The following is a 14,336-nucleotide window of genomic DNA, read 5'->3' as shown; positions in this document are numbered from 1 at the left end:
GACTGGGTCAAAGTTACCCAGCAGGGCTCTCATGCCTAAGGCAGGACTAGAACTCACAGTCTCCTGGTTTTTAGCCTGGTGCCTTCACCATTACATTTCCTAAGACAAGCCAGATACCTGCCTTACCCTGTAGAAAAGATTCTTCCTTGCTAAATCCTGTTAATTAGCTGCATTCAGACAGACTGGTTTTCAAATCCAGTATCCCAAAACCAGCTAAGCAAACAAGATAAGTTGGGAATAATAAACAGATTATTAGTACCCAATTAGAGGTAGTAGTTTAAAAGAGAGAACAATGCACCTTTACACATAGGTAAGGGGAACAATAAAGCATTATCACAGATGCTTGTCTCTTCAATTTAAACTGCTCACATCAAATGATAAATAGTTTTCTATTTTTGTTGTCTTGTGCTAATCAAATATACCCAAATGCCACTCATCTTCTTGTCCAACTACAGTTTATCACAAATCAGCGCCTTTCAAATGTACTGGATTGGAGCTGAAACTTCATCATCCCAAAAGAGCACATACTGCATGACATAATGGATTTGGGGCAGTGGTGGGATTCAGCCGGTTCTGTCCAGATCACACAAACCGGTAGCTCCGCCCACCCACCCGGATGTAATGCGTGACTACTGTGCATGCGCAGAAGGCCATGTGCATGCGCAGAGGTGGCATGTGCGAGCGACGTGACTGCACTCTCACATTTGCGAACCGGTAGGGAAGGTAAGTGTATCCCACCTCTGATTTGGGCTTAGCATTTTATCTAAAGTCAAACATTATAGTTGATAAGCCACAGCTTATTGGATACACCCAGGTATTTTTACTTTATTCACTACCATGTTTCCCTGAAAATAAGACCCTGTCTTCTATTTTTTTGAATCCTGAAATAAGCACTTGGCCTTATTGCCTTGCGCTCAAAAGCCCAATTGGGCTTATTATCAGGGATGTCTTATTTTGGGGAAAATAGGGTAGACATAGTTAGAATTAGTATACTGTCAATCAAATCAAACTTTTCCAATCTACATTCTCAACTTAGCCAAAATTCACCTAGAAATCAAACCTAGGCTACACATACCCTATGAGGACATATTATTATTAGAGACTATTCTTGAGTATGAATATTTGGATGAAAATAATGTTTGTACAAGGAACACATCCTGAAATCTTAAGATATAAAAAAGCAAATCCAGTGACCTGCCTAGCTCACTATTCCTCCCTATTCCAGAACCAGAATAAATGTAATACAATAGAACGATCAAAAATCAGGAAAATGAGCAAATTGATTTAACTTTAAATATTTGACCGACCATACCTGTGAGTTCTCAGGGAAGAACTCATTCATTTAAGAGGTGTCAAACTGGCTGCCTGCGGGCTGAATGCATCACGCACAAGCCACGCCCACCCCAGCTCCGCAAAGGCAAAAAACCAAGGTGGATCAATGCTTTAAGAAAAATTTAAAAATCAGATTTTTAAAAATTTAAATCAGATTTATTTTAATGAAATACTTTTGGAGTAAAAATTTATCTAAAGATAGTTTTCTATTTAAGATATATTAATAATTTAGTTTATTCAGCATGAAATGGAGCTTAGTTATGTAGCATGAGGCTGTATATTCTGCAATATTGGGATTGTCAGTGAGTCAACAGCGGGTCAGAAGAGGAGCTGCTGCAGGACAAAGTTTCTCATTAAAAATTATGATTTAAATCGAGTCGATTTAAATCAAGCCTTTACTAATGATTTAAATCATGATTTAAATCAACTTGATTTAAATCAAATCCACATGATGCGATTGACTTTGACACCCATGATTCACTTGGTTAAAGGTAAAGGTTCCCCTCGCACATATGTGCTAGTCGTTCCCGAATCTAGGGGGGCAATGTTCATCTCCGTTTCAAAGCCAAACAGCCAGCGCTGTCCGAAGACGTCTCCGTGGTCATGTGGCCGGCATGACTAAATGCCAAAAGCACACGGAACACTGTTACCTTCCCACCAAAGGAGGTCCCTATTTTTCTATTTGCCTTTTTTACTTGCTTTTGAACTGCTAGGTTGGCAGAAGCTGGGACAAGTAACGGGCACTAGGCGGCACTAGGGATTCGAACCGCTGAATTGCCAACCTTTCGATCACCAAGCTCAGCTTCTTAGCCACTGAGCCACCACATCCCTTAGTGAAAAAAATCACTTGGTTAGGATTTTTTAAATGTGAAGTACATACAGCCTCAGCTGTATGTGTTAATTTGTGTAACAGAAACTGCAATCATGTGGCAACTGAAAATGGATAATGAAGCTATGACAGCCAACTATAACTCATATTTGAATAAAATTAAATATCAAAATATCTCAGGCATAGGGTGTGGAACCATCAGACCACCCAGGTACATCATGAAGTTATAAGTGTAGTTTTTTAGGGGGGGGAAACTCTACTCTCCTAAGTTCACCGTGGCTTTAGGATGCCAGGCAAGGAGACTTAAGTACAATGATGAACTGGATGTTCATTTAACTAATATAGCTTGAGTTGATACCACACAGAACATTAAAAAGTTAATTTTGAAAATGTCACATGGCCAAAAGAACTGCTTAATGGTAACAGAATTTTTAAACTATAAAAATAGCCATGAATTTCAATCAGCCTTTGAAGAGTATGCTTGGATACTACAGTGATGAATCTACTCTGCCAGTTGGGCAAATCTGGAGTCTTATGATGCTGAAAATAATCCTAGGGTAATAAGCATCTTAAAGAAATTAGATCCCACATCATTAGTTTTTAAACAATGGTAAAATGATATCATCTACAAAAATTTTAGTAATGAAAACAACAGTCCTTGGCTTTGGATGTTTCCTCGTTTTAGTATACCGTATATACTCGAGTATAAGCCGAGTTTTTCAGCACGTTTTTTGTGCTGAAAAACGTCCCCTCGGCTTATACTCGAGTCGTCTTCGGGAACCCCGCAGAGGAGGGGGTCCCGAAGGGACTCCCAGGGGAGGGACGGGGAGCGGGCCCGCCGAGGTCTCGCGGGATTTGTCGCCCCCAGGCCGGCCCCCATTCCCGTGTCTGGTGGGCGGACGGCGCAAACTTGGCGGACTGTGCATTGGCGCGGGGAAGCCCTGGTGGTGCAGTGAGAGGGCTGGGCAGGGGCCGCCAGCCTTCTCGGCTGAGGAGGAGGTTTCCCCGACGCGAGCTTCGCCGCGAGAGCCACCCAAAGGCCAGAAGAAAGGTCATTCCATCGAGTAATGGGCGAGCTCCTTCCTCTCCGCCTTACCCATGCTGTGCGAGCCCGGCTGGGCTGCAACCCCGCCGCCGCCGCTCCTTCCTCAGCCTCCCGGGGCTCGCGCTCTAGCAGCCGCCAAGCTCAGGCGGACTCGGCAGCTCCCCATCAGCACTCGCGCGGCGCGATTCGGGCAGGAGGAGTCGGGCTCGCTCTGTGGCGGTGGCGCGCTGCGCCGCCGCCACCACCGCCACGGAGCAAGCCCGACTCCTCCTGCCCGAATCGCGCCGCGGCGTGCTGATGGGGAGCTGCCGAGTCCGCCTGAGCTTGGCGGCTGCTAGAGCGCGAGCGAGGCTGAGGAAGGAGCGGCGGCGGCGGGGTTGCAGCCCAGCCGGGCTCGCAGCATGGGTAAGGCGGGAGAGGAAGGAGCCGCCCATTATCGATGGAATGACCTTTCTTCTGGCCTGGGTGGCTCAGCGGCGGCGCAGAGCGCAGCGCCATCCCGCCCGCGACCCTCAAACTCGCGTTCCGCTTTCTGGTAAATTGGAGACGCCCCGGGTGAACAAACAATGCAGCAACTCAGAGCAAGCCGGCGATTGGCCAAGCTCAACCAGTAGAAAAAAGGTTCTCCCCGTGTCGTCATTGTTGCTAGGCAGATGTTCAGGCGCAACGGAGAGAGAAGAGGAAAACCTCCTCCCTCAGCCGAGAAGGACTGCACCGCCAGGGCTTCCCCGCCAATGCATAGCCTGGCGGGAGTTACTGCAGCTCACCGGCTCCGCCCCAACTGGTGGTGTTGGGGCAGCAGCTGCCGCTTTCTAGCAAAAAGGTCGCTCGCCCAAAACTCCTCGCCTTCTCCTGGGAAGGGCTGGATGGCTAGCCAGGAAGGGTTGAATAAGCAAGCCAACCTCCCTCCCTCCCTCCCTCCTCTCCCCCGCAAGCGAAAGAGCGTTTCCCCGTTGGAAGAGAGAGAGAGAGAAAGGAGGGGCCGTTCCTCCCCTTCTTTCATTCTTTCTTCTCCCTCCGTGCTTCAGAAGCTGGGCGTGTGTGTGCGCGCCCTAGTCCCCTTCTGTTCCATGGCGCTGGAAGAGAGAGAGAGAGAAAGGAGGGGCCGTTCCTCCCCTTCTTTCATTCTTTCTTCTCCCTCCGTGCTTCACCGTGCTGGGCGACCTGGAGCAGCTGCTCTTCAGCCAGATGCTCGGTGAGTCAGCCCGTCCCTTCCTTCCGTGGGGTCTGCCTTGCTGGTGAAGGTTATTGGGGCTTTTGAGCAAGGGAGGAGGAGCGAGCACCGCCTTTCGCTGGCATTCCGGGATTTCCCTTTGTTTAGAGCTGGGAATCCTCCTTCCCCTTTTGCACTCCTCCTCCCTCCTCTCTCTCTCTCTCTCACACACACACACACACACACAGACTTCTAAAGTCGATTGGCACAATGCTAAGCAAACACAGCAGTGGGTCAAGGGTGAAGGGCTAGGAACCTGGCAGGTGAAAGGTTGAGCGACATGAAGGCAAAGACCACAATTGTTTTAAGAAAGAAGCTTTAGCAGGGAGGGGGGGATGAGAGGGTGTTTTAAGTTTTGGCAAACAGCCAGGCCAACTGTATTGGAGAAGGTCACACAACTGGCCTTAACATTTTAGCTGCTGTCTTTTTCCTCACACTTGGGTTTAATGATATTAGAGATCCTTATTGCCCTGCCAAAAAAAAAAAAAAGAGCCACCCCAACGTCTATGAAAATTAACCTTCTCTGCCAAGAGACACTGTGCAGGGTATTTTCACTATTGGTGTGCATACAGGCTTAGATTTGTGCTGGGTTCTTAGTGCTTAGAGCACTGACCTTCAGAGGCACCCTGGTCCCTTGGAAGCTAAAGGAGGACTCATTTTCATGCTTGCAGTTGTATTGTCAATTTCTGTGAGACAATGTTGTTGAAGTAACTCACTCACTCATTCATTCATTCATTCATTCCTTGTGTGTCCAATCACACTTAGCCAATAAAAATTCTATTCTATTCTATTCTATTCATTCATTCATTCATTTTATTTTGTCAAATACATATTAAATAATTATATAAATATAAGCATGAATTGAATACATAAAAGGAATACAACTAAAGGGAACATTAGGACAGGGACGGTAGGCACGCTGGTGCTCTTATGCACGCCCCTTACAGACCTCTTAGGAATGGGGTGAGGTCAATACTAGATAGTCTTTGGTTAAGGCTTTGGGGATTTTGGGAAGAGACCAGAGTCAGGTAGCACATTCAGGCATTAACAACTCTGTTACTGAAGTCACATTTTCTGCAATCTAGATTGGAGGTTCACTTTTAAGTTTGAATCTATTGTGTTCTCGTGTATTGTTGTGGTTGAAGCTGAAGTAGTCATTGATAGGAAGTACATTGTAGCAGATAATTTTATGAGCTATGCTCAGGTCATACCAAAGGTGGCGTAGTTCTAAATTTTCTAAAGCTGGGAATCCTCCTTCCCCCTTTTGCACTTTTATTGTTTTTCGTTCAAATAAATATTCATGTTATTTTACTTGGCTCTATCTTTATTTTTTACATTGACCAGTAGCTGCCTCATTTCCCACCCTCGGCTTATACTCGAGTCAATAGTTTTTCCCAGTTTTTGTGGTAAAATTAGGTGCCTCGGCTTATATTCGGATCGGCTTATACTCGAGTATATACGGTAAGTTTTAAAGGTTTCCCTCATACTGCTTAGGTATTTTAAGTGATACTGTATATTTTTAGGGTTTTTTTAAAAAATCATTTGTTATTTCAAACAAATACTGAAGATGCTCTACAGACTGGGTAACTTCATATCGAAAGAAAAGGGAAAAGGAACTAATGGAAGTTGCTTTTTAGATTCTGTAGAAGATTTTTACAGATTTCCATCCTAAGAGACAAGAGCTAGAATCCAAAGAAAACCAATTCCAGAAATGCAGCAAGATTTCCTTTCTGAAGCAGGATCTGCAATCCTGAAGCAGGCAACATATGGTATTCCTACTCGAAACATTTAATTCAAGAGTGAAAGAGCAAATAAAAGTGAGGCCTCAGTGTTTGTGCTCAGATATATGAGTCAGACATTTGTAAGCTTCTCAGTATGAAACAGCATTGAAAGCTGAGACCTGGCATTAGTTTCTTCAGAGAGGTTCTTGCTTAAAGCAGTTCCTGAAACTGCCTGTAGTAACTCTTGGTGAGAATTGAGAAAATGACTGAGAGATGAGGCCACACAACCAGTTCCTGTTAAATTTGTCATTTTCTTGACAAAGAGCAAGTCAGCCACTCCAGTATCATTTTCACCTTTTTCATATACCCATCACATCCAGAAATATAAATCATCCATCGGATCAGAAAGGTATGACACCACGAAATGGATTTCGGTACAAATTAACGTAGATACAAAACTCAGAATGTGCTTACGGGAGGGTAATAAATAAGCCATGGTTTGTTTTAGGGTATGAAACCAGTTAGAAATCATACAGTTTCGATGGAGCACTGATTGCAAGTGTGACTTCACATGATATATATAAGTAACACCTCACGGCTTACTTGCAGTTTCTTGACTTACTTGGGATTTGATTTTGTGTTCAATCCAGAAATATAAGGTAAGAGCAACTGTGAAGAAAGAACTAGGATCTAGCTAAAGTATGACTACCTTCATAGTCTGAAAAACAAATCAGAAGTGAATTAGGGCTGGTTTAACAATTCATGAGTTAGCATGATGTAAGATTGGCAAACTGCATCTTTTCAAACCAAACATTGCATTGCAATATTTCACTAGAACAACGAAACTTGTTTTAATTTCAGTTTTCCGATAAGATTTCTACTGTGCTAAATAGTCCTAGCAAATATGGACAAGTAGTTTTGTTTTGTTTAACTTTACTCCAATTTGTATAATGTTAAATGTTATTTAATTTGCCTAATCAATTAAAGAATATGTCCATACTTTTACATCAACTTCCAAGGTAATTCAAAGCTAAGGTTTGCATCCCAAAGAATAGTTCATGATTGGCTGAATTCACACAACATACTAAGTGAAAATCAAACAAACAACCGTATGTATTAACATATAGTATGAACTAAATCTAGGTGTGTCTCCTTGAGGCTACTGAAGCAATTATCAGGAATGACATAAAGCTTTCCTATAGACCGCCATACCCTAAGAGAATGTTCCTGTTCAAACTTTACAGAACTATATTCATATCACCACACCTGTGGAAGAATGGGAAAGCTGGAAACACTGGTGACAAGGCTGGCATTAATCACAACAGAAGTAGCAGATCAAGATAACTCAGAACATAGACAAATATGACAGGAAGGGTAATTTGGAGATAGAACGTGAGAACATACCTTTAGTGAGCTCATTTTTCAAATTTGGACTATCTTGTTCCATAAATTTCAACAACACAGTTTAGCTGAAATAGAACTGTGCTTCCTTAGTAAAGTACTCAAATCTGTAAGAATTGTAAGGTTTGGTTCCATTTAAGGGCTTCAGGTGTACGATAGCTCCTCTCCATTCCATGCATGAAATAGAGCTTGTCGTAATGAACTCTCATGCCATAATCAAGGATGTATTCACAAGATTACCCACATAAGTTGTCATCAACTTAAAAGCCTGAAGGAGCTACTTTCTGACAATTCAATTTCATGTATGTCAAATCCATCCACATATAAACTCACCATACGTTTTCAATGTATGCACAATAACTGTCTGAAAAATATCTTCAGAAGTAAGTAAGTCAAGGCCTTTTAATGTTTTTTTTAAAAAATGTCATTTTCTAAATTCACATTTAAGAAAGTTAAATGTTCTATTCCAAAGAAAAATAACTCTTAGAGGGCTGTATATAATTTGGCCAACTATAACTCTAAAAATTAACATATGCCAATTTACAGATGACAAGTGAAACAGTCCTCCCACACATCCAATATTTAGATGATCTGGCCACATAATAGGCAGGTATAGAGACAGTGGGAATCACATGTTCACAAGCTGATTTACAATCATTATTTGTGGTGCCAACTAACTCCTTGTGGCAGGCTTGAGGCCTCAAAAGCTCAAACTTTCAGCTCTGCCGAACAGTTACACACACACACACACCCCATATGTGTATATTAAAAAGGAGGGATAAAATGTAACCACCATTCTCTCATCACACTACTTTTGAGCACACAGACTCAGATCAGAAACCATTTGCAATAGGAAGATAGAATATCCTCTGAAAAAGTATGAATTTCAAAATTATAAAGCAACCTGAATCCAATCTACTTTGGTACACATAAACTGGATTAGAGATAAATCTCAGAGATACTCCATACACGTTTTCTAAAGGACCGAACATAAACACAACACACCCCTACTGCAACTACTCTATAACGCAAACTAAAATGAAAAGTTTGAAGAAATACAAGTTCTCATAGTCCAAATTGGAATGCATACATCAGCTTAAGTATGAAATAGACGCAAACCTTTGAACTTTCAAATATACTGGAAGCGTTAAGTGCTCTAGAATACATTCTTAGAATGCAGATTCAGCAAAAACAATTACTACATGATAAGTGCAAAGAAATCCTTCCAATGGTGATAGAATGAAGAGGCCAAATGAATCAATGATATGTAATCCCACTACAGGTAAAACAGGGAGTTTGAATGTTACAATGAAACATTTTGAAGTGTTTTTTGTGATTCCACAGAACAAAACCTGAAACATTTTAAGTGCTTTGCCACAGGGAACAATGGCAACATAAAATAAGCCTCTTATTTTTCATCACCGGGTCATAAAAGTAAGTGAAATAGCAGCCCATGCTGATTGCTGTCTACTGCTCAAACTATAACTACATTGACTAAAGGATTTTTTTAAAGGACTGTAAATATTTAAACATTCCTAGTGTAAACAAGTTGGGTATACCCTTTTATAGCCTGTCTGTACAAATAATCACAGAAATTAGCCCAGCAAAAAGAAAACATAATAGTCACTCCAGCACAACCCCAACACAATTTAACAGTAGGGGGGAAAAATTGCTATGGCCGTAACTTTCTTCCTAATGCATAGTCATTATAGCATTTCTGCATTTAGCAAATACAGACAACTTCAGACAAAGCAGTATACCCCAAATGCTTGAAAGCTTACCAGCATAGATATCCTTTCTGTAAAGCACAGATCATAACAATCTACCTGAAAAAGACACACGTACAGAGAACACACAAAAAGACTATATATAAGCCATGACCTCTAAATTCCATGTTCCAAAGACTTCCAAAATTTACCTACCTCCTACAGTAGGAGTTAACTCACCCTCACATTACCAACCTTTCTCTACTCAGCTACATTTAAATGGTAGTAACAGGTTTTTTATTGACTAATGTGGTCTTAAAAGTCTCCATAGCTTAGAAGAATTTTAAGAACAGAAGCTAACTGCAAGCTATAGGGACACTCCAGGCAATATAGAACAATATATCCCAATTTGATCTGAACTCAGGACCCAACAATTCCAGAATATGGTTGTTTTGTTCCGTGCTTGGAACCCTCAAACTAGCTGTTTTGGAATTTGAAGTCTCCATTCACACAATTCATCTTATTAGCACTAGATGACTTTCCTTTTATGTAAGCGTAACCCAAATGAAAACATGCAGTATATAAATAATATACATCTATGTGTATTTCCTTTTGTCATGTGACCTTCAACCATCGTCAAAAAACTCAGAACTTTTCTGAGCAAGTCAATTCCACCACATAAATATAAAATAAATAAATAATAAAACCCATCAACCTACAAAGTAAAAGACCCAAATTACATTCCGTAGCAACTGATTGCTACATGTAAAGGGTTTAGCAAAGGTAGCAGCTTTAGACAAACTTTTTGAAAACCACTAAGACAGGGGTGTCAAACTTGATTTCATTGAGAGCAGCATCAGGGTTGTGTTTTGACCTCGGGAGGCTGGGTGGGGGTGGCAAGCTAGATGTCACTCATGTCGTGGGTGCCTGTGATGGCCCGAGTGCTCTGCCAGCAAAAACAGAGTTCGGGAGGGTCAAAAACAGAGCTTGGGAGGGCCGCATGCAGCCCACCAGAGTTCCATTTTTGCTGGCAAAGACACCATGGGTCGGTCCTTCATTGTTTCCAAGGCAGCCCCACAGGCCAGAACTAAGTACCCTGCGGGTCAGATGTGCCCCGCGGGCCTTGAGTTTGACACCCCTGCACTAAGGGTAGAAGACAAGAATGTCCTCAGTACGCTATCAAATTTTTGTCCAGAAGCTAATGATGTTTCCACCATACACAAAATAATGCTAAGAGTAAGGAGCACTTTATATATCCTCCACCTACACACACACACACACACACACACAGTATTTATTTATTGTTTATATCAACAAAAATGTTCCCCTCACTTTCAAACTAGAACAAGAGAGATGGGAAAGAAAAAGAAACATTCAGAACTGATGGAAATTCATAACCTTTAGAATGGTCAGAATACATTTTGTTTTGGGAGGGTATGTGTGTTAGTCTTAGATCATTCTGCATATATAGATTTGAATTCTATGTGTCTAAGGATGTTCCTCTCAAATTACTTCATCCAAAATGGTGCCTTCCCAATGTATTAAGAGTCTACTACAGCAATATTGGAGAGATAGACATCTTTCCAAAGACAAACTACTTCTATTCACTTCCCGAGTAAAGGAAAAGCAATTTCCCATAAAACCAAATATGAGGTTTGTCCTAATTCATAGCAAGCCTAAATTTCTTGCCTAAATTCCTACACCCCACCATAGAGTTCAAAGGTAAGAATATTTTGCTCAGCTGAAACTTGCATTAACCAAGACTGATGGCGTGCAATCCAGGCTTTCAACATTTCCACAACTTCAAGAAAGCAGGTCAGTGTGAGACCAGTAACAAGAAGCTTAACAAAAGACTTGAAATAGACAGCTACTTGAAAACAAAACTTCCAGTTCAGAACCAGATTTAGTTATAAGCATAAATCCACATAGGTGGTAATGTTTACTAGGGCTTACTCAATTATGTACTTTCTGTAATTCTGTAGAACACACAATTCAATTCTGTAAACGTACACGTAAACTATGTCAAGTTCTCCTTCATTACGATTAGAGATTATTACTGCTCTTTAAAATGCAAAAAGAAAATTAGTGAGTCCTTCTAAAAATCAAGGTAGAGCAGAAATGCCATAATGAAGTACATACCCTGGCAGTTTTGAAGACAATTGTTATAAGACAGCATGAAGTGTGCTTGAGAAAAAGGAGCTGTTGCTTCCAAGAACACATACCACAATGTATCAGTCACTCTTTACTATGCAAATACATGGACTACTAGAAGAGGGAGAGCTTTTTTATTCCAGATGTCTGGAACATTTGGAATAACATGTAAATATGAATACACTCCCACAAATATACATGCACACACATACCCATTTTATGTTCTTCTGAAAAGGCAGATCAACTGCTAGTGGCCAATGCATAATAATTTGTGTGGTGGTGAGTGGGTGTTGTGTCTTCAGATTAGTGTTGACTCCTAGAGACTGCCTAGACAAGTCCCTGCAACTTCCTTGGCAAGATTTCAGAAGTGGCTTGCCATGGCCTCCTTCCTATTAGAGTGAGCTGGCTTTGCACCTAAGGCAGGTCTAGAATTCATGGATCTACCGGTTTCCAATCTGCTGCCTTAACCATTACATGAAACTGTTAGCTAGTATTCCAAATAGCAGTCAGGGGATGCCCCCCCCCCCGATTTACTGAATGTCCTTGTTCACATGATATAAGCAATAGTTATAACCAAAATGGGTGGATGTATAAGGGTAAAGGTTTTCCCCTGTCCAATCGTATCTGACTCTGGTGAGTGGTGGTCATCACCATTTCTTGGCTGAGGGAGCCAACATTGTACGGAAAGACTTTTCCATGATCATGTGGCCAGCATGACTATACATTGAGGTACACGGAATGTTACCTTCCCATCAAAGTGGTACCTATTAATCTGCTCACATTTGCATGCTTTCGAGCTACTAGGTGGGCAGGAGCTGAGGCAACCGGAACTCACCCAGACATGCTGCACTTGGGTCTTGAACCCAGGCTGGCAGCTTTCCAACTGAGAAGATCAACTTTAACTACTGAGCCATTGCGCCCCCTGGAATACATATCACCCACTAAACCAATCCCCAAGCATTCTACATCTTTGCACCATGTGATGTGAATGTGCGAATCCCGCTACTATGAAGCCTTCAGAACTTGAAGTTATTTCTCTTGAGATCAAAAGTATTTCAGATCTCAGTTTAAGTGAAGGAATGCTAGAAAAGGATTCTGCCAAACCTCATGTTGGCATAACTACTTCTTTAACAAGTTGAAAAGCATGTGTTTGTAGCCTGAAGACAGGCGTTCAACAAAGGGCTATTTCAACAAAAAAAGAACTTCAGAGAGTGGATTAAATGGCCTTCATAGGCTCTGCCGTTTGAAAAATCGGTCAGCCTCACATGAGAGGGTAAGCCAAGTATGCTAGTCACATTCCAACTTTTTTTTTAGGACAACTGCATATCCAGACATAGAGAAATGAGAATCCAAGCAAACAAACAACAGCCCCAACTTTTCTTCCTTTCCCCAATCCTTTATAGGCACAGACAGGTGCTGTGTAACAAGGCTTCCTTCCTTTCCATCAAAACTATCCATCACCTTTGCATTTTGTACTGCTGACTTTCCCAAACAAACCCCTCTTCCCTACAAGAGTTACAGCACAGAGGGGCGGGCTGATACTTGGCAGGGTAATGAGTAACATCTGTAACCACAGCTGCCCTGTGGGCATTCCTTCCTTTGATGCTCCTGAAGACTGCAGCCAGCCAGAGGGAGCCAAGGAAAGTTTATACAGATTCTCTTTCCTCTCTACACAGCCTCTCCTCTCACCCTCCCCACCCCACTTTCAGGGAAGGCGGCCTCCCTGAAGCGATTAAAAGATATCTCTCTTTCCCCCGCCCCCCTCCATCTCTTCATCTCCTAAGTTTTCCAAAGCCACCGCTGGAAGCAGGACATACAGATGCAGCATTAGCTTACCAGCTTGCTTTTTTTTTTTTTTTTTGGCTGGGAGAACTGTAAAGGCACGTCCGAAACGCCCATGTCTGAGAGCTGATTTTTTTTTTGTTTTTTGGAGCAACCCACACGGATTCCCTTTCCAATCGCTGTGTGCATTTTTTTTATTAAAAAAATATTTATTTATTTATTTTTTAAAAAAAGGATTCTCCGTCCAGACAAGCAAGGTGTGGGCGGGAGAGGAGACGAATTTAAGAGCAAGGTTAAATCACAAAAATAGCCCTCCCACCGTTTGGAAAGGCAGGTTGTGTCCCGAAGAGGAAGAGGGGGTGGGGAAAGCCCCTCTTTTTAAGACCCGCAGGAGGGAGAGAGAAAACTGCCCAACATTTGGAGGCGGGAGGGGAGGGGGCAGATGGCGGCCAAGAGGGCGATTTCTCTCCCAGACAGGGAGATCCACTCACCTCTCGCAATGTTAACAGACAAAGGCAAAAGCAGCCGAGCGGGCGGCGCGGGAGCTTCAGGCGCAGTTAAAGGAGGAGCAGAAACAGCAGCAGCAAGAATTTCTCCTCTGTCGATCTGCCGCAGCGGCGCCGACCACCGCTCCGCTGCAAGTTGCTGCAGCGCTTGGCGGCAGCAGCGGCGGCGGCAGGGGCCAAACCCGGAGCCCCGCGCTCTAATCACTCCCCGACCGCATCTCCCCCGCGGGCCGCCTCCCACCTCCGGCGGGATCTACGCTCTCCGGAGACGGCGGTGGCGGCGGCGGCGTCCTTAGCCAAGGCGGGAGAAGAACTTCCCGTCGAGCGGCGACGGGGAAAAGTTGGCAGAAGGGAAAGCGAGCCGAGCGCAAAGTTCCAGAGAGCAGCCGGGCGAGCCGAGACAAGGCAGACTCCGGCGGGGGGAGGAGGAGGAGGAGGAGGAGGTGGGGCTACTCAGCCGGGAATCCAGCTGCAGTGAGAGAGGGAGAGAGAGAGAGAGAGAGAGAGAGGAGGAAGTGGCTGCTCCCTCTTCTGCCAATGGGCTTCAGGAGCTGGAATGAGCCAGGCGGCAGGCGCATCATTTCCTCCCGGCTCAAATCCAGTCGCCGCCAAAGCCGCCCCGCCTCGCCCCCTGCAGGGACGAAGGGGCA

General features: G+C 43.3%; 1 protein-coding gene across 3 annotated transcripts in view; it reads right to left on the bottom strand.

Annotated features, from left to right (window-relative positions):
• ACVR1 (activin A receptor type 1) overlaps positions 1-14,132 on the bottom strand; it is a 97,713-nt gene extending 83,581 nt beyond the window's left edge. The window contains exon 1 of one of the 3 annotated variants that reach the window (XM_058192403.1): positions 13,672-14,132. The gene's annotated coding sequence lies outside the window, so the exon portion shown is untranslated. The remainder of the gene's footprint in view (positions 1-13,671) is intronic. The other 2 variants (XM_058192382.1, XM_058192392.1) reach the window with 2 other exon arrangements.
• Positions 14,133-14,336: the final 204 nt, after the last annotated feature.

Source organism: Ahaetulla prasina, chromosome 1, assembly GCF_028640845.1.
Source record: "Ahaetulla prasina isolate Xishuangbanna chromosome 1, ASM2864084v1, whole genome shotgun sequence".
Classification (NCBI taxonomy): domain Eukaryota; kingdom Metazoa; phylum Chordata; class Lepidosauria; order Squamata; family Colubridae; genus Ahaetulla; species Ahaetulla prasina.
Note: the sequence above shows the minus strand (reverse complement) of the source record. Positions and strands in the feature narration are given on the sequence as shown.